Source organism: Pinus tabuliformis, chromosome 6 (genome assembly GCF_031772625.1).
Source record: "Pinus tabuliformis cultivar Carrire ecotype Pingquan chromosome 6, CPIR1, whole genome shotgun sequence".
Classification (NCBI taxonomy): Eukaryota; Viridiplantae; Streptophyta; class Pinopsida; order Pinales; family Pinaceae; genus Pinus; species Pinus tabuliformis.
In genome coordinates this window covers 878,960,975-878,988,521 of record NC_142292.1, presented here as the reverse complement: position 1 = coordinate 878,988,521, position 27,547 = coordinate 878,960,975, and the positions used below count along the sequence as shown (strand labels likewise).

At 35.2% G+C, this 27,547-nt stretch overlaps 1 pseudogene; it reads left to right on the top strand.

The window, feature by feature from the left end:
- Nucleotides 1-25,896, top strand: LOC149261683 (putative nitric oxide synthase pseudogene; annotated as a pseudogene).
- The last annotated feature ends 1,651 nt before the right edge of the window (nt 25,897-27,547 follow it).

Below are 27,547 nucleotides of genomic sequence, written 5' to 3'. Positions count from 1 at the left end.
AAGAAGAATAAAGTACCAGAGATGTCTATGGAGCCTGTCTGTTACGGATGCGAGGCACCTTTGCAAACTGTGGAGGTTGATGGCCCTAGTTATGTAACCCCAGAGACCTACGAATTGAAAAAGAAACATCACCAGTTGAGGTCTGTACTATGTGGAAGATGTCAGCTGCTATCCCATGGACACATGCTCACTGCTATTGGTGGACATGGGGGCTATTCTGCTGGAAAACAATTCATTTCTGCTGAGCAACTTCATGAAAAGTTGTCTCATCTTCGTCATGATAAAGCTTTGATCATTAAACTGCGTTCTTAGTATTCACTTGACAAGTTCAAAATCATTGTCAGGGTTTGTTGGAGTTGTATCAGAAATTCAACAACAAAGAAAGGGGCACAATGTTTATGTTCTGGGGTCCGCTAATGTGGGGAAGTCGACATTCATCAATGCTTTACTAAAAACAATGGCACTTAAGGATTTTGTTGTAGCAGCAGCAAGAAGATACAAACCTATCCAATCTGCTGTGCCCGACACCACACTTGGTCCCATTCAGATTGATGCATTCCATGGAGAAGGGAAGTTGTATGACACGCCTGGAGTGCATCTTCATCATCGACAGGTAGCTATTGTACATGCTGAAGATTTTCCCTTGCTTGCACCACAGAGCCGGCTGAAAGGGAATGTTGTTTCTATTGATGCACTGACCAAGGAAAATCAAGGATTATTTTATACATCCAAAGCAACATCCTATACAGTGGACAATGGTTTAAATGGACTGTCTATATTCTGGGGTGGTCTAGTTAGAATCGATGTAGTCAAGGTACCTCTCCATATACGATTGATAATGTATGGACCAAAAGGAGTGCAAATTAAAGTAGTTCCTACATCTGAAGCTGAAGAATTCTATCATAGAGAGCTCGAAGAAATGATGGAGCAATGCTTTGCCGCTGACACTCTTATTTATAACATGCTACTCCGAGGCCTTTGCAAGGAAGGTAAAATGGAACTTGCTTGTGATCTATTCAACAGAATGCCCAAAAAAAGATGTGCACCAATGCATCAACTTATGACTCCCTAATATATGGTTTATGTAGAGCAGGCAGAATAAATGATGCTCAGAAACTCATGGGTGAAATGTTAGAAAAGAAATTGCATCCTAATGGGTATATAAGCCATTTGTTGAAGATGGTGTCTAACCGAGGCCCAAAATTTGTATGAGCATGCATTCTTTTGTTTCTGGCCATATTCAATCTTGGTGAGAGCACGTGTGTTGCTGTTCTATTATGATGATTATGAAAAGTCAACTAGATAGGTGGAGTATGAATCACCTTCTAATACATAGGGGAAGTAAAGTTGAGAGTAAGGTGGAGAAATCAGTTCCACATACTTTTTATAAAACAAATTTAGCGGAGATTTGTGTCTAGTGGGTCTTGGGTCTAGATTTTGAACCCGATCTGATACCATGCATAAGACTCCATCCTAGGGTCCTCTAACAAAACTAAATTCTCTAATTTCAAATACAATAAAACATGCAATAATTTATTTCTAACTAAACATTTAATCGATGATAATTTAACATTAAAATTTATTTCCTACAATTAAATAGTGAGCATTTCATTTCAATCACTTACATAAGTAATCTATCAATAGAGGAATACTTGTTACGATAGCCTGGATGAGATGCCCCTGAGCTCCTGATCCTGCTGGGATGTTCCTCTTGACCATCGACTGGATTTATCTCCTAGCCAACTAGGAAGTATTTCCTAGCCCAGGAAACCTCTACAGGTTCCCTAGCCCTTTGAGCGCAAGTCCAACAAGATGTAGTGTGTCCAAGATAAACAATACTCTCCTTCTCCCCCTTCTCTCTTCCCCACCTTACTCTCAAAACAAATCCTCCAAAACCACAACCAAACCAAAACCAAAAGAAAGACCAAGGATCCCCTCTCCTCCCCTCATCCTTCCCCTTTTATGCCCTCTTCTCTTCTCCACCTCAACCATCTCTCATTAATGTCATAACTACCCCATCATCCTTACATTTGACTTATCTTCTCCCAAGTAAATTTGAGAGGACATTTTGGGGATGAGATATTAATATATAATTTGGTAATTAGTTGGAGAGAACCATGTATTATCCCAAGTAAATTTGAGAGGACATTTTGGGGATGAGATATGAATATATAATTTGGTAATTAACTGGAGAGGACCATGTCTTCTCCCAAGTAAATTTGAGATGAAATTTTGGGGATGAGATATGAATATTTAATTTGGTAATTAATTGGAGATGACCATGTCTTCTCCCAAGTAAATTTGAGAGGACATTTTGGGGATGAGATATGAATATATAATTTGGTAATTAATTGGAGAGGACCATGTCTTCTCCCAAGTAAATTTGAGAGGACATTTTGGGGATGAGATATGAATATTTAAATTGGAATAAATGGAAGGAGACCATATCCTATCAAAATTTAAATTTGAGGAGGTAAGTTGGGAATTGAATAATAACAAAATTTATATCAGTAATAAATTTACAGTTTCACCAATGTAGGTATGTACCAATATTTCCTGATAATTATAAGTCAATATTCTAAGGTAATTTAAACACTAGTAAAATTTGCATGATAAGATTAAGTAGGGCATTACATTTACTCAGTTGTAAATGTAGATAATTTGAAACTCTATGAGCCTTCCATTCTAGATCAGGAAGAGGAATAGTTCCTACCTTCTGTGGAGGATTTGGCACTAGATCCTCAGGCATAGTTGACAGAAGATACAATTTTACAGAAGAGGTTCAAAACTACAAGACAAGGGAAACAAGACCTTTGGCATATTGGTTGAAGGGACAACTTCCAGGCAAAGCTAAATGGTACACCAGAGAAAAGGTGGAGGAAAAATTTCTTCACCTCATTTAGTAAGAGATTTTGGGGACCAAAAACCTCCTAAAATGGGGAGGTGTGATCCAAATTATATCATTATATTGTTTTTCATCCATCTCGATGAATTTGGAGTGGAAAAGGTGGAGGAATCAACTCACGGGATTGTTTTTACCGGCGAGACCCAGTTTGGCAAAACAAGGTATGAAACCTTCCAGGAGCATTTTGAGGCATCAAACCACGTTTTTTGGGGGTAAAACTTTGTTTCTTAAATAAAGCACCTTTTCATGCTATTCTACACATAGAAAGATTTCCAATGGTGCAATAATCGCTTCCATCAGAGTCCGTATTCAAAAGTTATGCCACTCAGAAGTTGACCTTCACGTTTTCACACCTATAGTTCAGGAGGATGCTGCGTAAGCCTCCATTATTAATGGAAAAGGGGTTAGCCACGTGTTTATGATGTAAAATACTCTAGAAGAGTATATTTTGTAAATCTAGTTAAGAGTTTATGTAGTCAAACTTAACTACTAGTAGGATATTGGGTTGTGTTATAACTAGGCCCTTAGGAGGAAGAGGCATTCCATTTTTTTGAGAGAATTTGTTACATAGATGAGCAAAGATAGTCATGAAAGATAGGAGGTATAGCACATAGAGAGGATCTATGCACTGTAGCAGCCCACGGGCCACAAGCATTACTTCTTTGTACCTGCATCCATATTTTCAGACAGAGAAAGAGAGCGAAGCGACCTCACCTTCCAACTGTGTTTTCTCTCGAAAGGGTTTCCCAGAGAGCATATCTTGTGTCTTATGTGTGTGTGAGCCTATTTTATCATTCTATTATTTTCTTCATAATTTAATTTTTCATGCATTAAATAAAACAATAATAGTGTAGAATCTCGGATTTTTAATATAATATTATCATATCTGTTGTGATGAACTGTCCAGTGGAATATCCACGACAGTTTACAGATCAATAAACTTCTGTATCTCTGGTCTAGAAATGTGAGTATAGGGAGTGGTTTTTGGCTCCACTCTCAATTTGGAAATGATTCCCAAAGGGTCCTATGACTAGGTGAAACTCAACTTGAAATTCATTTGCTTAAGGAACAAATCTGCATCCTTACCTGCTGCCCTAGTGTTACATATAAATGGTCCAACCCATGCCTTGATTTTAAACTGAGACTTCTTCTTTGCTGCAACAAAATGGAGAGCATCCATATGTATCATCTGTCTTATATATTCTAATGAGAAGATCCTCATGGGAACAAAATTTGGGAGCATGTATGGTGGCAATTCACACCCATAAACTCTGATCTCAATATAGTTTTGGTACAAGTACCAATCTCCTGTCTTAGTCTGCTCACTGAGATGCAAAATTATTTGTATCTCTGGTCCTATTCTAGGCTCCACATCACTATTCAGTAAGCAGACAACTATATATAGGAACTGATCTACAAAATCACTGAAGGTAAACTCATTGGAATGCTTCCTTATCAAAGAAGTCCAATGAATTACTGATTGAGCATTGCCTTGCTCCTCCAATTTCTGCATGGGAAACTGAAACATGTCTGCTTGATGATAAAGAAATAGATAAACAAGTACTGAAGCATATTTGAAATTTCCTTCAGTAGAGAACTTTAGGAACTGATCATGGATTGTATCTGCAAGAAACTGACTGTAATTGAAAATAAAGGGTTTTTCACCAGTTGTAAAGACTAATAAAAAACCAATAATGGCCTCATCAACCCACTAATCAGATTGGTAGCCCAGTAAACATGAAACAATGGAAATTATTTGCTTGGTCATCTTCGGGAACATAGAGGATGAATATGGGGGGTTCTTCTTGGGTAATTGGGCATCCTCTGGTAGAAAAGTTTCAAAAATCTTGGCTCTTTGTGGGAAGGTTAGGTTCTTGTAGAATTCCATGAGGGAATCTACTGAAAATGGCTTCAATGAGTTAGAAGTACAGTTTTGCAGCATTTTGTTGATTGACTCAGGGGTTATGGTGAACATAATGTCTCCATTCTAGGCCAAAATTACCCTTTGACTAGGAATATATCTAAAATGGCACCAGGAGACGAATTCAGGGAAGTGGTGTGTTTGGGGAAAGATGAATTGGGGCAGGAGAGAGTCCCAGAGATTCAACTCATCGCTCTGGTCTAAGAAGTTTTTCTTTAACCAGTTGTGAAGTTCGTATAGATAGAATTCACAACTGGTTTCAACAATTTTGTATTGCTGATCCACCAAGGGTTGATGGTCTAGGTCTAGGACAAGGGGTAGCATGGGATTTTCATATGTGGCTTTAGATTTACCTTTAGGGGCCATGATAGAAGAGAAATGAAATCAGAGTTTCGAATTACCTAGGAAAATGGTTGTAGGTTGGTATCCAGAAGCGAACTGGTATTCGGCTGGACGTGCAGGTCGCAATGGTGGTTTGGATTACTGTAGCAGTGGCAGGTTCTACTGACTTGGCACTGCAATAGGTTTTGGTGTGCAGGCGGGACATTGTAACAACTTTGATATAATTAGAATCTTGAAACAACAACGAAAAGGTGGATAAAATGGTTTAGTGGTTAATATAGGCAAAATGATGTACCGTTGTGATTTAACGGTTAGAGGAGTGGTTCTGTTGTCATGGGAACGGGTAGAAATTAATTGACCAACGACTTGATGCTGAGGTGGTAGAAGGACAGGTGGCAGTAATGTATTGGGGTTGAGTGGGGTCGGGAGGTTGATGTGGCTTGGCATCAGAGCGAGGCAGGGACGGGAGGCCACCTGGTGAAAGGGGAATGGACGGGAGAGGGAGGAAGTCAACGGTCATGAGGGTAAATGGGATGCGAAGGAAAAGGTGGTTTTCGGGGGGGGGGTACGAAGCACTTGGGAAGGCGCCACGTCTACCATCATGTTAAATTGATTTCCACCTTTTCGGACCCACCCTCATGATTAAACGTCAGAGGGGCTGGATACGATTCCTCACCACTGATCTGGGCGGGGTGAATCATGGTTGCTCAATTCTGTGCTGATGTTAGTCGCTACACGACAAAAAGGTCTTTTCGTTTGCTTTATTCATATCTTTGCATATGACATTTGCGCTTATAGCATTTAAAGCAAAATTATTACGTTTATGTAAAACATAATTATTACATATATGTTATTTACAAGTTAATTAGACCACGATTTAGACAATGTAGTCGAATTAATCAAAATTAGGCTAATCTAATCTACTTTAAAGTTAAACCATGATTAAATAGTGTGGTAAACCAATTTTATTTTACCTAGTCCAATTTCAACCACGATTACACTATGTGGTTAATTATTCACTAACCTAAACTAATTATATTTAATCAAGCCTAATCACGCTTAAACGGTGTGATTAAACAAACTAATCTATTTATCTAACTTCAATGTGGCATTTTAACTAGCAGCACATTATTCAAACTCTCTAAGGTATTTCTGATGCATTTTTTCATTTTTTGAGTGGCATTTAGACTTGCTCACCTATTTTTTATGGGGTATTTCATTTTTTCTCTTTTCTATTTCTCATATTTTTTTGATTTTTGATTTTTCACACACACACACACACACACACATATTCTTGTATCCCCTTTTTCTTTTCTATTTTGGAAATAATTTATAGAATGGAACATTAATTACAATATTTCATATACAAAAATCAACAACTTATAATCAACTCATCCTATAAAATATAGGACCCTAACAATGGAAAACCCCCTTTGTTCGTAGGCGTGTGGCGACAAATCCTTACTGGTTTCGTTGAAACCTCATTCCCAGGGTTGACACAACAAAATCCCACTTGTACGCTAGATGAGATCCTCACATCGGCTGGGAAAAGGTTGCAAATGGTCGAAGGCAGTGGGGAGGTCGGGGGTGGTATGTAGGTCAATCGGCGAAGGACAACAAAGATAGTCAGATGAGGGTTAGGATAAGTGGATGGTGGATGCATAGGAATGGACAGGTAGACGGACGGATGACAGGCATTTCTAGTCAAAGAAACTTAGAAAGACGGTTTACAATAACTCTGTTATGAATTATAAGAGCGATGTTATATTGAAATGTGGTTGTTTGAACCATACATATTATATAAATTTTGTATATACCATATGACCATATAAAATATATAAAAACCATATATACAATATAGCATATAACAACCATATATACCATATAGTGATGGTATGCCCAAATTGCAATTTGTATGCCATAGATATATGACATATATTTAATTTAAAAATATATTAGATATTAGAATTTAATTTATTGGATATTAAAAGATTTATATATTTTGAAAAAAATATATTGAAATATATATTTAAATTGCATAGATATATGACATATATTTAATTTAAAAATATATTAGATATTAGAATTTAATTTATTGGATATTAAAAGATTTATATATTTTGAAAAAAATATACTGAAATATATATTTAGAATTTAAACTTGATATTTTATTAATTTAAACATATATTAGAATTTAATATATATATATATATATATTTCGGATTTAAAATTTTCTAATGTGATGTTTTAATTTTGAATGTAGTTTTTAATTAAAATTTGTAATATAATAAACATAGGTAATGCAATATAATTCTTGACATAGATTCTAAGTTTTCAAATGAAATATTGTTGTTTTATTGTCTTATGTTAAAAAGAAATAGATATCATTGTCTTTTGTAATTTTAAAATCTAAATCTAAAATTTTGAATATAGTATTTAATTAAAATTTGTAATATAATAAAGATATGTAACATAATATAAGTTTTGATATATATTTTAAGTTTTAAATGAAATATTGTTGTTTTATGTTAAAATAAAATATATATAATTGTTTTTTGTAATTTTAAAATTTGAATATGGTATTTATATTTTTCAATATTTTATAAGTTTTTAAAATAGAAATTTAACATTGCTACCGAGTTAGAAATAAAGATATCATTAGAAAATGAAGGATTTTGCGTTAATATGTTAGCAAATACGGGGAAAAAAATGTTACATATTAATATGTTAGCAAATGCGGAGAAAAAATGTTACATATGTTGAAGAATCAAATGTGTGATATGTATAAGAAGTTTTTGTTGAGATTTTCTGTTTCACAAAATAGGCAAAAATCTCTAATGTGTGACAACAATAGGAATTTGTTGCTAGATTAGCTCCAGGTTGTTGGGAGAGAGTTAATGCATCCTATATTTGATGTGAGAGGATTTATGAGGCAGTTAGATTCTCCTAGCTATAAAACAGGTATCCATACGGATTGTTTTTGAGGTGTGAGAGTTTGTGAGGAAATTGATTATTTTGTAATCTCCTGTTTGATAATAAAGAATTGCCGATGCCTATGTTTGGTGGACGTAGCCCAGATTGGTTGGGTGAACCACGTTAAATTGCTGTGTCTCCTGTGCATGATTTACTAGCTGTGTATATGTTTTTTGTCTGCTGTGCATCTTGGCTCTAACAAATGGTATCAGAGCAATGTTGGAGTGCTGGTGCGCAGAATTGTTGGTGCGTGATTTAACTGCTGTCCAACAGAACTGTTGCGTGGAGAGGAGCGCATGATTGCTGGTTTATTCGTTGAAGTGAAGGTGCGCATTCAGTATTCATTGATTGCCGGATGCGTGGAGGTGCTGGTGCCGGATGCGTGGAGGTCATTGTTTCCAGAACTGCGTGTTCAGCTGATGTGTGGACCTGCGTAATGGCAGCTGGCCGCATAAAGTGTGTATGACGTAGCTCTGGAAACCAACACAAAAGGAGTTTATCGTCTTCTGGAATTTGTGGCGTCCCTTGTCTGCTGCACAAAAATCATATTGCTGTGCGTGGAGGTATTGATTGCTGGTGCGTTGGTATTCGATTGATTGCTGGAGCGTTGGTATTCAATTGATTGCTGATTCGATTGATTGCTGGTGCTGGTGGAGACCTGCGTGGAGGTTGTTTACCAAACCTGCGTGGAGGTGGTATTCAATTAGTGCTGGTGCGTATTGCTGAGATGTAGCTTATGAATAGAGTAGAGTATGCGTACTGCTGCGTGGAGGAATTTTTTTTTAAAACCTGCGTGAAGTTTTTTTTGCTGTTCGTGCCAACCTTTAATGCGTAGTGCTGGTGCGTATTTTGGGATTGTCTGCTGGTAAAACTGCGTTGGTAAAACTGCAGTTGTTGTTTGGTTTTGTTCTGAGTGATTTTCCATTAGCGCGACTTTGTTTTAAATACGCCAGTGCTCCATTGGCGCATTGTTCCAGTGCACTTTGATACTCAGTTTTTTGTATTGTAACTCAGTTTTTTTAAAAAAAAGCAAAGGCAGTGTCATATAAGGCATAGGCAGTTTTTTATATATTAATTGCTGGTTTTTTAAAAAAGTTGGATTTGGAGATTATTGTTTTTTGGTTGATATAAGATGGCGAAAACTCAGAGTGCCCGGTTTGAAATTGAGAAGTTTAATGGTAAAAATAATTTCGAGATCTGGAAGGTGAAGATGTACGATTTGCTTGTCCAACATGGTGTGGCAAAGGCGTTGTTGGGCAAATCCAAACAGCCTTACAACATCACAGATAATGAGTGGGCCGAGATGGATGAAAGAGCGATAAGTGCTATTCGACTGGTCTAGCTGATGATGTCCTGTTCAATATCGCGTCGGAGACAACAACTGCTGGTTTGTGAACGAAACTGGAAAAACTGTACATGACCAAATCCTTAACCAATAGGATTCTCCTGAAGCGACAGTTGTACAGTTTGCGAATGAAGGAAGGTACATCAATTGCTGATCATTTAAATGCTTTTAATACTCTTCTTGTGCAATTACAAAGTATAGAAGTAAAAATTCAATCCGAGGATAAAGCTATTACTTTATTGTGCTTGTTGCCCGAATCATGGGATCATTTTGTTACTTCTATAAGTCTTAGTTCATCAGAAACTATTGAGTTTGATGATGTAGTTGCATCTTTATTATCGGAAGAAACAAGGAGAAGGTCGCATTCAGAAACCTCTACATCAGAAGCTATGATGGTTAGAGGTCGTTCGAAAGAAAGACGCTCCAGTAGGCCGAGCGACTCACGTTCAAAGTCAAAAGGGAAGAAGAGTAAGCTAAAGTGTTGGTTTTGTGGCAAATCAGGGCATTTAAAGAAGGACTGTTGGAAGCGACAACAACAAACTTCTAAAGCAGATTCTTCGACAGAGAAGAAGGAGGCAAATACGACAGATACAGGTTCGACATCAGGTTCAGGTATGAGTGATGAAGTATTATCAGTTAATGTGTCAAATCATGGTAAACATTGGTTGTTAGATTCCGGTGCATCAAACCACATGTGTATCCATAAAGAATGGTTTAAGACATATAAATCAATTAATGATGGAGTTGTGTACATGGGTAATGATGTAACATGTAATATTGTGGGGATTGGGAGTATACAACTGCAAATGTTTGATGGGACAACTAGAATATTAACTGATGTGAGGCATGTACCAGATTTAAGGAAAAATTTGATTTCATTAGGAGCACTTGATTCAAATGGATATAAAACTGTAATTCAAGGTGGAGTAATGAAAATTTACAAAGGTATTTTACTAGTTATGAAAGCTAAGAAGGTAGGAAATCTATTTCAGTTAGAAGGAAGTACAGGGTCAGATTATGTGTCTACGGTGTCTGAACATGACAGTAGTTCCATTCACTTATGGCATCAAAGATTGGGGCATATGAGTGAAAGAGGGTTAAAATTTTTGGCTGATCGCAAGTTACTTCCAAATCTAAAGTCTGGAAAGTTAGATTTCTGTAAACATTGTCTGTTTGGAAAACAAAGTAAGCAAAAATTTAAAACAGGAAAACATACTAGTAAAGGCATACTTGATTATATCCATTCAGATGTTTGGGGACCAACCCCTACAACCTCATATGGTGGCTCGTCTTATTTTGTATCATTTATTGATGACTTTTCTAGGAAAGTGTGGGTTTACATGTTGAAAAGGAAGTCTGATGTTTTTTCAGTTTTCAAGCAGTTTAGAGCATTGGTAGAAAACAACACTGGTAGAACAATAAAATGTTTAAGAACTGACAATGGTGGTGAGTTTACTTCCAAGGAGTTTGACAGCTATTGCAAGGATGCAGGGATCGAGAGACATAAGACCACGGTTTATACTCCTCAGCAAAATGGAGTTGCTGAACACATGAATAGGACTCTTCTAGAGAGAGCAAGGAGTATGCTGAGTAATGCCGGGTTGCAAAAGGAGTTGTGGACGGAAGCGGTGGCAACAGCTTGTTATGTGATAAACCGATCTCCATCGACAGCGATAGGCTGCAAGATTCCACAAGAGGTATGGAAAGGACACCCTTGTGACTATTCTAAACTCAAAGTGTTTGGTTGTGATGCATATGCTCTAGTACCTAAACATCAGCGAACTAAATTAGATTCGAAGTCTAAAAGGTATATCTTTGTTGGGTATGGTGTTGGAATAAAGGGATAAAGATTGTGGGATCCTACTACCCGCAAAATCATCATCAACGGAGATGTAAAGTTTAATGAATCCTCTCTTGTACAGTTAGATGTAGGTAGTAGATTGAAATAGGATGATGTATCTGACTTTCAACACATTCAGTTTGATAGCATTTCTAATAATATTCATGATGACCATAGTATAGATACTACTCATGAACAGGTTTCAGAATCAGAACATGAACAGGGTTAAGGTATAGATCATGAACAGGTCTCAGATACTGATCGTCAAGAAGTTCCTACAGATGGTAGTCAACCAATCGAGGAAGCGCTAGAAACATCCTTAAGGAGGTCGACAAGAATCAAACGGCCACCGAGAAGGTATGATGATTATGTCACTTCTGTTGCATTTACTGCTAATGACGATGAACCTCTGTGCTATCAGGAAACAATAGAAGGTTCAAAAAGTGACAAGTGGAAAGCAGCCATGAAGGACGAAATGATGGCCTTAGGTAAGAATGGCACATGGGATCTGGTTGAGCTTCCGAAAGACAGGAAAACTGTGGGGTGTAAATGGGTTTTCAAGCTGAAACAGGGTGTGAATGATACGAAAGATAGGTACAAACCAAGGCTGGTTGCAAAAGGGTTTTCTCAGAAAGCCAGCGTTGACTTTCATGAGATTTTTTCACCAGTTGTTAAAATAGTTTCAATTAGAATTGTGTTAGCATTAGTGGCTTTACTTGATTTAGAGTTGCAGCAATTAGATGTTAAGACTGCATTTCTACATGGAGACTTAGATGAGGAAATTTACATGGAACAACCGGAAGGGTTTGTTCAGCATCGCAATGAGAAATTTGTCTGCAGGCTCAAGAAGTCATTATATGGCCTAAAGCAGTCGCCTCGGCAGTGGTATAAGAAGTTTGATTCTTTCATGTTGAGTCAGAAATATGTTAGAAGTGAATATGATCATTGTTTTATTTTAAGCAATTTAAAAATGGCATATTCATTATCTTAGTATTGTATGTTAACGATATGCTTTTAGCAAGCAAAAGCATAGAAGAAATCAACAGGTTGAAGGCTCAGATGGCAAGGACATTTGATATGAAAGATCTAGGAGCAGCAAGACAGATTTTGGGCATGGAGATTTTCAGAGACAGGAGCAATGGTAAGCTATGGCTATCACAACAGAAGTATATTGAGAAAATAATTTTGAGGTTTGTATGAATAACGTGAAGCCTGTGTCAGTCCCTCTCGCTTCCCATTTCAAGCTTTCTTCGAGTTTATGTCCTAATTCAGATGAAGAAAAGGAATTTATGTCTCGAATTCCATATGCTAATGTAGTAGGGTGTTTAATGTATGCGATGGTGTGTACGCGACCAGATATTTCACATGCAGTTGGGGTTGTCAGCAGGTATATGGAAAATCCGGGTAAAGAACACTGGTCAACAGTGAAATGGGTGCTTTGGTATTTGAGAGGCACAAGTAGTTATTGTATCACTTACAATAAGAGTAGTGAATTTGTTTGCGGATATGTTGATTCTGATTTTGCAGGTGATTTGGATAAGAGAAGGTCAACATCAGGGTATGTTTTTACTCTTGCAGGTGGAGCTATCAGCTGGACGTCAAAGCTACAGAACATTGTTGCTTTATCCACTATTGAAGCAGAATACATTGCTGCTTCTCATGCTTGCAAAGAAGCGGTTTGGTTGAAAGGTTTGTTTGGTGAATTTGGTAGGTTGCAGGACAACATCAAGTTATTTTGTGACAGTCAAAGTGCAATACATTTGGCTAAGAATCCGGCCTATCATAGTAAATCAAAGCATATACCGATCAAGTACCATTTTGTAAGACAGGTTATCACTGAAAGGGGAGTCTCTCTTGAAAAGGTGCATACAAAGGAGAATTGTGTAGACATGTTCACGAAACCAGTTTTGTTAGAGAAACTACGCTGGTGTTTGGCTTCTCTTGGCTTGCAGAAAAGATAAAAATAATAAACAAACAGGGCATCAGGCTAATTGTTGTCAAGGTGGAGATTGTTGAGATTTTATGTTTCACAAAATAGGCAAAAATCTCTAATGTGTGACAACAATAGGAATTTGTTGCTAGATTAGCTCCAGGTTGTTGGGAGAGAGTTAATGCATCCTATATTTGATGTGAGAGGATTTATGAAGCAGTTAGATTCTCCTAGCTATAAAACAGGTATCCATACAGATTGTTTTTGAGGTGTGAGAGTTTGTGAGGAAATTGATTATTTTGTAATCTCCTGTTTGATAATAAAGAATTGTCGATGCCTATGTTTGGTGGACGTAGCCCAGATTGGTTGGGTGAACCACGTTAAATTGCTGTGTCTCTTGTGCATGATTTACTAGCTGTTTATATGTTTTTTGTCTGCTGTGCATCTTGGCTCTAACAGTGTCCAAGAAATCAAATATGTGATATGTATAAGAATTTTCAAAAAATCAAATATTGACAAATTACTAATCCATAAATAAAAGAGTTTAAATGAGATACTTTAATTACTAATTTTTTTTAGCTGTTTTCTTTTGTTTACTTTCGTAATTATGCATGTCTTTCTTTGGAATTGATTTCTTTGCAATTGATTTTAATATATATTGCAATTTTTATTTATTTATTGCCTTTTGAATTACACTATTCCTATTTGAATTACACTATTATATTAAAATCTAGAAAATTTATATCACATTTCTAATCACCAATAAGTGCACCATTTAATTTTTTACCATAATATTGAAATTTATACCAACTAACTAATCACCAATATAAAGTTTATTTTTAAAACTTTTTATTTTATTTATTTAATGTTGGAGATTATCTTAAAGCTGGAAATTATCTTAAAGCTGTGTTTGTGCTCCAACAAAGTCCTGGAAGGAAAGCTTGTTTTAATTCTATATGGATTTTAATGACCAGAAGTTGTTTAAATGTATAACATATATGAACGTGGTTGTTGAAATATACATGGACTAAATTGACTATATGTTGTTTAAATGTTCCCTTCAATGTGTGTGCACCCATAGTTATCAATATGTGGTTTGTTAAGGTTATTGTTTCAATACAAAGTTTTTTATATTTTCGTTTTCATGGAATGTGTTAATAATTTAGGTTAATAATATTTATATAAGGGGTTATAAACATTGAGTTTATAATGTTCATCTTTTTGGTTGGAATTCATTTGCTCAAGATACAAGGTCCCTGTTGGTTAAGATATTATTCAGTTGCATTTATTGTTTTATTCTTTTCGATTTATTATTATGTTGGGTAAATAATATTGTTTTCTTAATTTTTTTTTGGGATAGCATTGAAATGGTTGCTAAGTTAGGAGAGAATGAACCTGTTGTATTATATAGATTACAAAAATCTTAAAGGTGGAAAAGAGATTTGTTTAGCTGCGTGGAAAAATAGATGGCATTAGCAAATATATATCTATATTTATATTTTGGATAGCATTGAAATGGTTGCCAAGTTAGGAGAGAATGAACATGTTGTATTATATAGATTACAAAAATCTTAAATGTGGAAAAGAGATTTGTTTAGCTGCGTGGAAAATTAGATGGCATTAATAAATATATATCTATATTTATATAAGTTTTTTCAACATTCAATTTGTGTATTGTGGTTTGATATTCAATTTATTTCTCTTCAATATATGATCTATGTGTTGGAATATTTGTTATTGTTATCAGTGTAAATTATTTAAATCTTTTTTTTTAATAATTATTTAACAAAAACAAGAAAATATTAATCTCGTTTAGGTGCTTTAGATGAAAAACCTTATTAGTGTTATTAAAGTTATCATAGTTACAGTTCTGCTCTGAAAAAATATATTATGTTGAGATTTGAATTTTTGTTGGAGGCCATAAAAAACATTGTTTTTTTATCGATGTAATAGAAATTGTGTTGATATTGGAATAATAGAAATAGTGTTGACGCAATTGAAATTGGTATTAACATTAATTAGTTACTGTTGAATTTGTGTTAAAATGTTAGAAATTGAATTATCACTGAAATAGCCATTTGGAACAAAAAAATAGTGGCCACTTTTGAAAACGTTGCATTGTATTTGATGTCAAGATGTAATTAATCTCCTTTTGAATTAACATCGATGTAAATATTGTTGCAGTTATTAGGTATGCATTCTACTTCATGTTTCTTTTTCTGTGACCATAGAACATGTTTGTGCAAATGTTTATTTTTTTGTTTGACATATATATATATTCTTTTGAAATGTTTACAAGTGTAATGTTTTATGGAGGTTGATGCTGGTTTTTCTACAATTTGTTAATTTTGTCGTTGCCCCATTTTGATTTTGTTTATTGAACATTATTCTCTTCTTGTGGAAATGTTTATTTGGTGCTTAATGTTTTGTTTTATCAATATTTTCAATGAAGAAGAAAAAATTTAATTCCTCTATATGCATTGTTTGAGAGAAATTTGGTATTCTTTGTTGACAGATGTGATGAATTAATGTTGTGGCCATTGTTATTCAAATCTTTTTTGTTTTTCTTTTTTGTAGTGGAACAGGCCGTTTTACCTTTCTTCCTAGGGAAGTTGTTGCTTTAGTATGGATCCGTCTATTTGGAAATTTTTCCCATTTGAGATTACCGAGCTTGTGTTTCATTGGCTTCCTTTATCGGTCTTGATGAGATTTAAGTTGGTTTATAGAAAATGGTGTATTCAACTGCAAAACCCTATTTGCCTTGCGAGTTGCAATTGATGCGGTGAAAAAGAGTTTGGATTTAGCTCTTTCCCAGTTCGTTTTCCCCATTCGTGCTTCATAGCATCCTACCTTAACGATAAAGGTCACATGTCTACCATGTTTTTTCCTTTTCTTCATTCTCGATACAAAATTCAATCTACAGTGGGATCAATGATTTTGTTAGCGTGCCTAAAAGTCATTTGCATATAAAAAATTATTTCATTGTCAACCCTTTTACAAAGACCATTCAAAATCTTAGGGTTCTTACTCTAGAGGAGAGGGGTTCTTCTCTTTTTTGGAAAAATGTAGTAGATAGAAATATGAATGGGTCTTGTTGAAACATGTTTCTAGAAACATGGTTTCACATTTTGTTATTTGCAAAAATTTTGACATGGTTTGGAAAAGGATGAAGCTTCCATATGACGATGTAACACCACCAAAGGAGGCTATCTTCTTTAAAGGAAATATTTTTTGGCTGTATCTAGACAAAGATTATGAAGATTACCCTACATATGGTTACACTATCTACTAGTTGGATCTAAAAAGAGAAAATTGGGGTTTTTCATTTGTTCCAGTTGTTGACATACGATGTATGTCATTAGGGTTATACAAGAATCAACTTGCTTGTCTAGTTAATAATGTTTCAACCTCTGTTTGGTCACTTGAAGAGATAGATAGCTTTCAACTTGGTCGAGTCTAAAAAGAACAGAGTTTGCAATATTTTGAAGATGATTGGGGGTACAAATGGTCGTTGCTCAAATCTATCTCGATGGATATAAATAGGAAATGTCCAGGTTACCTTCCTTTGTGCATAGCTGAAGAAAAAGTCCTTATGTTGGGTTCCTCGGAAGTGAAATTAAAGATATATGATTTGGTGACTAGAGTATGTGAACAACAATTGTTGATGGAGTGTCTATGGTGGAAGCATCAAGGTTCGATCTACAAATGGTTGAGGATTTCAATGATTTTATTGAAAATGGAAATGTTTTTTCGCTTATTCTAAATGCAGATTCTATTATTGACATACCTCCACTACGTGTGGATATATTGATTTAGCCTTTGAAGCTTTAGCATGTTTGTTTTTTTGACATTACTAGAGACACTTTGTCTCTTTAATGTTTTTAAACATTTTTATAAGATCATTGTAATCCGAATTTTAAAGTTGTAGTGAGGGCATAACTATGATAGATTTGGATATGTTTGTTGGAGATTAATTTTGTTTTTAGGTGTTTTAGAAAATTTGGAATGCAGTTCATATTTCTTTTTTTATTTTTAATCTGTGAAATGGAAAGGTTTTCCTCTATATTTAGAAGGAAGGTTTTGTCGTGAGGAATCGATAATTGGCAAAGCTTTTTATTGTTTGAACTGAAAGGCTAAGAAGTATATGGTTTTATACATCTCGATATATGATTTGTTTAAGTGAGTTCTTTGGTTATCTATATGGGATATTTGTTGCATGTATACGATGTCTATGCTGGTAAATATGCACATGTCGATTGTTTTCCATGTTTGTATGGGTTGCCTCTACTATCCAACTATATGGTGTATAAAATGATGTTATTGATGTATAAAATTAGAAGGCCTTTTTGTTGGTATTTAAATTTATTTGTTGTCAAACTTTAATCCATGTTTATAGTTTTGGAAGGTTAGGAGTTAAATTTTCTTGAAGATGGAAGAGTAGGTATTAGCTTCCTAGGGAATTGGAAAATTACATTTGAACTAAGTTTAAATTTTTTGTAGAAATTTTGAGTGAATGAAGAAGCAAGAGTGGTGTGAAAAGACCTCGCTCTTCTGGTAAATGCTAAAGAACAAATGAATACGAGGAAATAGTATTAGCGAGAACACGAATGTCATTAAATCACAAAGAAGAGCTGCATACCAATGACAAAAAAGATCTTCAACAAATCAACAAGAAGGAGGTGATGTAAATCGTAAGTATGAAAACATTATTGCTTTTATGTGAGGAAGATTTTGTTTCAATGATCCTTTTCTTGCATGTTTACAATGTCAAAGAATTGATTTTTTTTGCAAGCTTTGCTAACATTGGTATTCTTTGGGAACATCATGTTTGGGAAGAGAGAGTTGATACAAACGATGGCCATATTTTGTTTGAAAATAATGGAGGAAATGTAATTTTAGGAGATGCCTAGAACGATGGGAATGAACAATTTGTGACATCTGGTTTGTTTGCTGATAGTGAGATGGCGCCTGAGATGGTTGAAAATTTGGGGCATTCTGTTGGCGATGAGGGTCAGGGAATTCCTTGTAGTAACTATATAATCAATGTAGTTAGCCCTCCCGAATTTGTGCGTAATGTCTTTGGTACAACAACACAGGAACTTCAAGTTTTTGTCTTTTCGATTGTTTTCTTTCTTGTTGATGTGAAATGTTTTCTATTATATTCTTAGAACAATATGGAAATGAAAACTGGTTGACAAATAGATTCAGAACCAGTGCAACCTATATTCATTCCCGGATGCTAGGCTCAACCACCAACTTGTTAGAATTCAGGAAATGGTGAAACTAATGGCCTCACTAACTGTAATTGTGGAGACTTTTTTGTTAATGTGGTTGAAAAACATTTCATTGGAATGTTTCATTTCTTTGTTATTGCGTGTGTGCAGATATTCCTGCTATTCCATAGATTTTCTTGGATGTTTTATGTTTTAGAACATTTTCTTTACATAGGGAGGCTTCATGGAAGTGAGACTCGTGATTGTCATGAAAATGGTGGAAGACATGCTACGATGGATGATAGGCACTATGATTCGATTGAACAACTTGTTACTTCTATTTTTTTTGTTGATAGTAATATCCTTGCTAGGATGGTTGACAATATGGGGCAGTCTATTGGCAAATTTGGAACCAACATTTGTCAACGTATTTGTAGAGAATATTTTTCGTCCCATAGATTGTGAGGACAATATTCCTATTGGCGCAACAAAGGTGGTTGATGCATATTTAATTTTAACAGTTTTGCAATTGTGAACTTTGAATCTATATTGTTTAACACATGTTTTATTTCATTTTCTTTTGGAAGAACACTGCTTAAGTGAAAAATGGTCGAGAAATAGATTTGCAACCAGGGAAACCAATATCGGTTCCTCAAGTTGCACTTGGACGATGAAACAATCAAGAAAATGTACATTCTTTTTGTCTTCATTTTGTTCTTTGATTAAAAAGTTTAACATGTTTTGTGGATATTTCATTATTGTTGGAAATAATACTGAGAGGGGGGGGTGAATCAGTATTATCAGATCAGTAAAACCTTTTCAATTTCATGCTCAGAAACATATACGCGACTTCAGTTAAGTGAACCCGCGTGTACACGCGACTGTGTCTAAAGAAAATAGCGTATATGCAGAGATCTTATGATTCAGTTAATCTTATCTTCAGTAAATGCATCAGAATATTATTAAGCATATTAACAGTAAACAGGTGCAGTATAACAGAACAGATCATCACACAAAAGCCACACAAATGAACACCATGATATAAGGTGGAAACCCAATGTGGGTGAAAACCACCTGCTGCAATTTGTCTCTTTCTTCTTTAATGAGAAACTTCTTTTACAATGTACTGGTGCAGTCCTTTACCAGCACGCAGGCTACAACCTGCAGAGGGCTACAACCCTCTTAGCTTTTGTACTAGTCGATCCATTTACTAGTACGTAGGTGCCTACCTACAGAATGCTTCTTTACTCGTTTTCCAGCTGCTAGTGGAAGGGAGCTACAACCCCCTGGCTCTTGTACTGGCTGATATGTTTACCAGTACGTAGGTGCCGGCCTACGATCTACCTGGGACCACGTTTCATACATTTTCATACTGGATCCATAAGACAATCATCATTGTAGTACAACCTGCATCATCAATCACTGAAACACCCAATTCTGAATCACTGTAACCCTGTCAACAACAACCAGACAACATAGCAATAACCAGATCCAGCTCCATATTCAAATATCATACTTCACATTGTATACGCTACTTGGATGAACCCAACCTGCGTGTATACGCTCTTTTACCAAAACCAACCCGCGTACAGATCTGTAAATTCAACCTTAAAACTCTGTAGCTATATCAGACATCAAAGCATACCCAGATCATAATAATAAACATGCGTCAGTAGATCTAGTCTATCCAGAGTCAAACCATATGAAGATAATCATTCCAACCCTTGAGATCTCGTTCCATCATTCATCATCCTCAACATGAGTGAAACCTTGGTTCAGATCACCAACCCATAACCAGCACTTGGATCTCACACTTCCTCAGATCTTCATCACTCATACTCACACATTTTGGCCTAATGATCTTCTCCTTATATAGCCTTAGGTCCTTCACAATACCAAGAGCCAAAACCATAGTAACACAATACCATCAACTTCAAAACTAGGGATCGACACGCCCGTCGAGACACAATGGTCCGAAACCATAGGCACAACTTCCAAGGACTAACCGCCATGGACCAAAGGTACTTTTCCACATACACGCGCTTTTGCTGAAGCCAACCTACGTGTACACGCGACTTGGGCTTAACGAACCTGCGTGTATGAACTTTCTTGCCATGCTGTACTAAGATCTGTCCTCTGATTAAGTTGCCATCACTTGTACCAACCTCTAAGCACCTGTACCAACCTCTGAGTGAGTTGCCATCAAGGACAACACTTGAATCATAATGCCAACAATTATCACAAAGGTTGTTTTTTCCTTGGAAGCACAATCTGCTCAACTCTAACCAATGTAGAAGAATGGATTCCTATTCTTTTGTGGAAAGAAATGATACAACCAATGCTCCAATTTGACGAGTTCCACATAATAAGTATCCTAGACTGGTGTTTGGTAAAGAAAATGAAAGAGCTCCCTATCATTTTAGTAGAGACATGGTTGATGTGGATAAAAACTTTTGGTCCAGGATTGATAGTTTGTTTTTTGTGCATATTTGTCAAGTTTTCAATGAACGTTATCATGGTATACAAGTTGTTAGATGGCATGAAGGGCGCATTTTTAAAAGATGTAGGGGTGATAATGGTGCTTATCACTTGTCTCACATTAAAAACATGGATTTAAGTGAACAACCCGAGGTTATGAGAGTTCTGACACACATCAAAGAGATGTTAATAGCGTGGGAAAATCCAATATTGAAAGTGTCGCATTCTCGTGGCGGTCAATATAAATATAGTGGGCACACAATAATTTTTCTACAAGATATATCTTTGATCGCAAAGAAGATTACATGACGTGTAGAACAACTATATTTTTTTTATTGTGAGAAGATGAGGTGTTCAATCCAAATAATATGAGTGCTATGTGAAGAGACAATGTGTCATGGATGCATTGCTTTAAAAAATCCAAATGGAAAAGTACTATAGGGATGTTGAAATTGACATGGATTTAGTTACTTCTCTCCTAGAAATATCTACTTATATCTCTAGCAGGTTACAATATGTTGATAGTGATCTCGATGACATAGCTAGGGTTGATTCAGAGATTGAAAGGGAAGTGGCTAATTCTTTGCATTGTCACCCATCACCCTTTCTTTCTCACTTTCCTAATGAATCCATGGAATTTGATCGAATAAGAAGATTTATTGAGAAATCATATATAACATCTGTTGAACCAAAAGATATTGGTACATATCCTATTAATGAATATAATACTGAAGGATTTTTGGACATGGCATTCCCCACTTTATTCCCTACAGATGATGGTGATTAGTTGCATCCACGTATTTGCAATGTTGAGATGCATGAATATGGTTTGTAGCTGTTGAGATATTATGATCAAATATTTGGAATCCATCCTCGGTTTCAATATTTCTTATTGAATATGATTATGTGCCATCATATCTAGGGAAAAACTTCTTTCTTTTTGAAAAATAATATCCATGAAAATGCACCTACAATTGATCAAGAGTTCCATCAACAGCTCAATGACCTGCCAAACAATAAACTGGCTGAGAAATGAATGCAATTTGGATCTTGTCTTCGGGGTACAAGGATTATTGGACAAAGTGTCATTCTGAATCACTAACATGATCACCTAGTTGGGTTGCCCTACTTTATTTTTTACATTGACTTTAGCTAACACAAAGTGGCCTTACTTGCATAATATAATTCCTTCAAACAAACATTGTCATCGACAAAGTGAGCATGCCAAAAAAATGAAAATATTATTTAGTACCCACATATAGTTTCTATGTATATGCACCAAATATTCAATATCTTCCATGAGATAGTTTTGCAGAGATATCTTAGTGCTAAATACTTTTGGTATAAGTTTGTTATCATTCCTTTTCCAATGTTTTTTTAAAGGCTTGAAGCAAAAGGTATGTTGTAGTGGTTGGTTAATATATGTTAACTGCATGTTTTGAATTTTTTCATGTATGAGTGGAAGCAAAGAGGCTCATCCCACATCCATGGATTTTTGTGGTTTCGTGGAGCACTGGATATTGAAACATTGGATTGGTGCAACGCCGCTGCTATTGGTGTAGTAAAGAGCTACTTTGAAAATATGTTACATCCTAGAATCCACATGACATACATCGTCAAAATGTGATGGTCCCTCAAAGTTTGAATGAAAATCCATGTCTTTTAAATACTCAATAATTTTTTTCTTTCAATCCTAAAGAAGATTATGAGCATTTGCTAAACCACGTGTAAAGGAATATGAAATGTAACATTGATTCTTGCTTACATAAAAAAGGGTTTGTTCTTTGATGTTGCTATGATTCTCCATGGTAGGTTTGTCCTGAGTCACCATTGTATATAGTTGAAAAAAGGGAAAAAAAAGTATGAACCGACACGAAATGATGACCATTTAAATGTTCACAATGCTGTTCTTTTAAAAATGTGGCAAGCAGATGTTGATTTCCAGCCAATTGTCTCTCGCCATGAAGTTTTGAAATATATTGTGAACAATGCTTCGAAGGCAGAGAGAAGATAAGGTAGTTATCATGAAATGTTGACAAGAGTTATTGGTGTGATTGGGTGTGAGGCTCCTATGTTGTCTACATATGGAAGGTTCCTTGTTGAAATATTTGTTGAGTGTGACATTGGAGCTCAATAAACTTTCCATTTGTTGCTAAAGCTCCCTCTCGGTTTTTGTAGTCGCAAATTTTTCCCATTGAATGTTGGGAATAAATTGTACTAAAATTTAACGTGACATTTTGATGAAGTTTTGTGCGGGAACAATTTCATTAAGGTTTAACAAACCTAACCCATTTTTTTGGAACATTTGTGCTTGATAAAAACAACAAGATCATGGAGTTATGATGCCAACCAAAGGCAGGAGCCATGTAGGCCATAAGATAACCATGGTATTGTTCATGTTTGGCCATGATTTTATGTTGTTATTGATGATGAGTTAGAAGAGTTTGAAACCTTTTGTTGGAGTGAGTTGCTTTTATACAAGCCATTTCATGACATTGCTTAAGATATCAGGTTTTCAATTGAAAGTATCATTAAGAATTGGAGAAATTTGAGATATCACGTGTGGCATGTTAATCGAGCACCTTTGCTAGATGAAGGCAATGAAGAAGATGTTGAGCCCTTGTACATGAATAAAATGTTGATCGAGATTTGGAAGAGTGGCATTTTTTTTCGTGGTTAGTTCCTCCAAACAATGTAAACATTTTAGACCTTGAAAATATTGGTAGAAGGGACTTTGATATTCATTATAATTGGCAAGAAATGGTGGTGTCAAACGATTTCTTAGAATAGGGGAACCATTTTATAAGATATGTTTAGGCTATGGGTGTTGTCAATGATGACTTGATGGGGGACACATATTTGTCGCCTTCGTCTTTGTCAGACAAACAACTAACTTCTTTTGAATTTTTTTTGACACTTTGTTAATGGCGCAAACAATGATTCTTTGAAAATGATTATTCAAGGAACTGCTAGAATCGGGAAGTCTTCTCTCATTCACTATATTTCTCATGCTCTCTATGATTCAACAACAAATGATAAAAGTCTATTGTTATTGCTGGCTCCAACTAGTATAGCTAATTTTAACATACATGGAAAAACAATAAATTTTTCATTGAAAATTCTCATAAACTATATGAATTTGTTGGTTGGACAGGCTCTGGAAGTGTTTCAAGAAGAAATGAGGCAAATTTGATATATATTGATTGATGAGATGAAATTTATAAGTCTAAGGCTATTCATACAGTTAGATTCTTTTTGTGAGGAACCTTTCCTAAAAACAAGGATCTCCTTTTGGTGGTAGGCCCATCATTCTTGTGGGAGATGTTGGGTAGATACCTCCCATCAAGGATAAACCCTTGTATGCAGGTATAACAACTAGGAAAGTTTTGTGGCAAAGCTTCAATATTGTTGTGGATTTTGGACAAAATTTATAGGAAGCAAGGAAACGATCCAAGACAATTGTCTTTTCACAATATTTTAACCAATATTAGAAATTCATAGCCTTTTCTTGCTTATTGGGATCTTCTTATGATGCGTGTCGATAGTCGCTTGATCAACAAGAAAATAGTTTATTTGATTCTTCAGTTCACTTGTTTGCGACAAATAATTTCTTCAATTTACTCAATCAAAAAATTCTTAAATCATTAAATTTCCATGTTGCAAGATGTGTTGTGGAATGTAGTAGAAGAACAAAAATAGGTGATAACAATGATGATGTGTTCGAGCGTGAAGTGATATTGTGTCATGGAGAGCGCGTAATACTAACTTGTAATTTGTGGGTTGAGGTTGGGTTGGTTAATAGTGCTCTTGGATATATTGAAGATATATTCTTTGTGCGTGGTTCAAAGATGCCACAACTTCAAAAATTCACTATAGTTAGTTTTGAAAAGTACTATGGTGTTCCATTTGATAGGGATTGTCCAAACATTGTGCCCATTGCACCTATTGTTAGGGGAATCTTAAACAAACTCCTTTGAAAATGGCATGGGAGTTGATAATGCACAAATCACAAGGGATGAATTTGCAACGAGTCACTGTAGATATTGGAGATAGAGAGAGGCAGGGCTTGACATTTATAGCTGTATTAAGAGTGAAATCGATATATGGTTTGCGGATTTGACCGCCTTTTTCTTTTCAGTGTTATGAAAAAATGAAAGACAATACATATGTTACACTTAGAAAGAAAGAGGAGGAACGATTGAAGTCGATATCATTTTTGAGGTATTTATCTTCAATACAGTTTAGTGTTTTGGCGTGTTTTTTAAAATAAGATGAATACTTTTCTATAATTGTTGTTGTTGCTTGCAATTATTTGTATGCACATCGATAAGTTGTTAATTTTTTTTGTCAATCATTTGAATATATTTTTTGATTGGTAAAGTTAGTAAATTAAACAATAGGAAAAAGTTGCATGGGTCAAAATTTTTTGTGTGGTGATGTTGTTGTTTGATCAGTGAAATTGTAGCTTTTTCTACTTTCTTTTGTCCTTGTTTTCGATCCTGTTAGATTTATGTCCAATTAATTGTTTTTTTTTGTTTTTTTTTTGTGGATTTTTGTTTCATAATTTCTACCTTGTGTGTGTGTGTGTACTAATTTTAATTGTATTGTTCTATTGTTAAAATGCAGATATGGAGAACAATGATGGCCTCTCTTACATCTCAACGATAAAAGCTATTCCAAGAGAAATAAGTTTTGTTGCCTATATTCGGAAAATGATTGATAGAAAATATGGCTTCCATCCTAGTTTTGTTGATGAACATATTCACGTCTTACATGAAATGAAATCAGATGTGGAATACTTGTTGCGTGTGCACCAAAGAGAATATGGAAGGAAAACAAGAAGGGACTTGTTGGAAAATGTGAGGGTTTGTGATATTTATGCTGTTGATTTGAATTGGTGCTACTTTTTTCATCAATCTGGATGTGTTTTGGAAGAGGCTAGGATTTGATAGTGTGTTCTAGTGAAATGTTTCAAGTTGAATTTCCTAGTAGATTTCATTGATGTAAAGAGAAAAAAAATATTCTTAAGGTTTATAGTGCAACTGGTGTGTCTTTCTATTCCAGATGTTTATTATATTATTCTTGAGGTTTATACTATTAATATATTGATATGTTAATGTTGATGTATTGATGGTTGACACTGTTTCGATGATTTATAATGTATTGATACCAATGTACCAATATTCATGTATTATAATTGTGTGTTGTTGGTTTGTGTTGTATCTATATTCTCTTGTTTGTAGTCCCAATGTTGGGCTTAATGGTTGATCATGGTCCATTGTGCCGTTACGTGAAAGATTGTATCAAAATGTAAATCAACTATGCCTAGAGATCAGACGAGTTGTTTATATATGTTCAGTTTAAATTATTCGATAAGGTTTAATATTCTTCATTTGGGTTCTATATTTTTTCCGTACGTTTATAATCCATTCGTGTTTATTGTATGTATGTTATAATGCATTTGGGTTTACAATATGTTATGATTTTCAATATTCATCTTGGGGTTTGTATACCTTGTGTTTATAATATCAATCCCTTGGGTTTAATATTATTCTGTTGGGTTTGTAGTCCATTTTTGGTATTGTGTTAATCCCTTCGTTTCATTTTTCACTTGGGTTTATTAATGTAATGGTTCATATTCGTAGGTTGAAAAATTATTCACTGTGTTTATAATGTTAGTCGTTGGGTTTAATATGGATCGGTTTTATTTATAATCATGGGAAACGATCATCGTATGTGACATTACAACAAAGATTGTCTAAATATGAAAATGTACCATCCTCAACTATTGACAACCATTGTCAATGATGGTCAAACATGGCAAAATTAGGGTTTATAATAGTTATCTTACAATTTATAATATTAAATCCTTAGGTTAAATATTGTTCCTTTGGGTTTGTGATCCCTTGGCAATTTACTATTAATCCCTTGGGTTTATTAGTTTATCGATTGATATTTCACGGGTGTGATATTATTCGTACAATTGATAATATAAAATGTAGGGTTGAGTAGAGATCCCTTGCTTCTACAGTTATGGTGGAACATGGTCCTATGTCACTAAGCAAAAAAGAATATCTCAATATGAAAATAAGTGATTGTCAACAATTGTCAACCATGATCAAACATGGCCAACATTTTAAGTTTTTAATAATAATAATTATTAATATTATTAATAATTATTTTATTATTAATATATTTTTACTATTAATTGATATTAATAATTATTAATTTTAACAATTTTTAATGTTAATAATAATAATAAATTTTTTAATAAGTATTTTATTATTAAAATATTTTTAATAGTAATTAATATTAATAATTAGCCCGATTGGGATGCGAGCCGGTGGTTGGGACAATAGGCGGGGATTAATGAAGCGTACCCCTGAGTTTTGTACCACCGCCCCCCACACACTCAAGGCGATGGGTGCGGTGGCCCTTGGCATGATTGCATGCAAGGGTGGTGGGCAAGGTGGCAACACAGGTGGAGGCGTAGGTCTTATAGGAGTTAAGGGTGAACAAATGGGTAATGCTGGTGTGTTTGATTGCGAACGAAGGCGCTGGTGCACGAGAAAGAGAGGGCGACACCATCCTCAGCCTCAA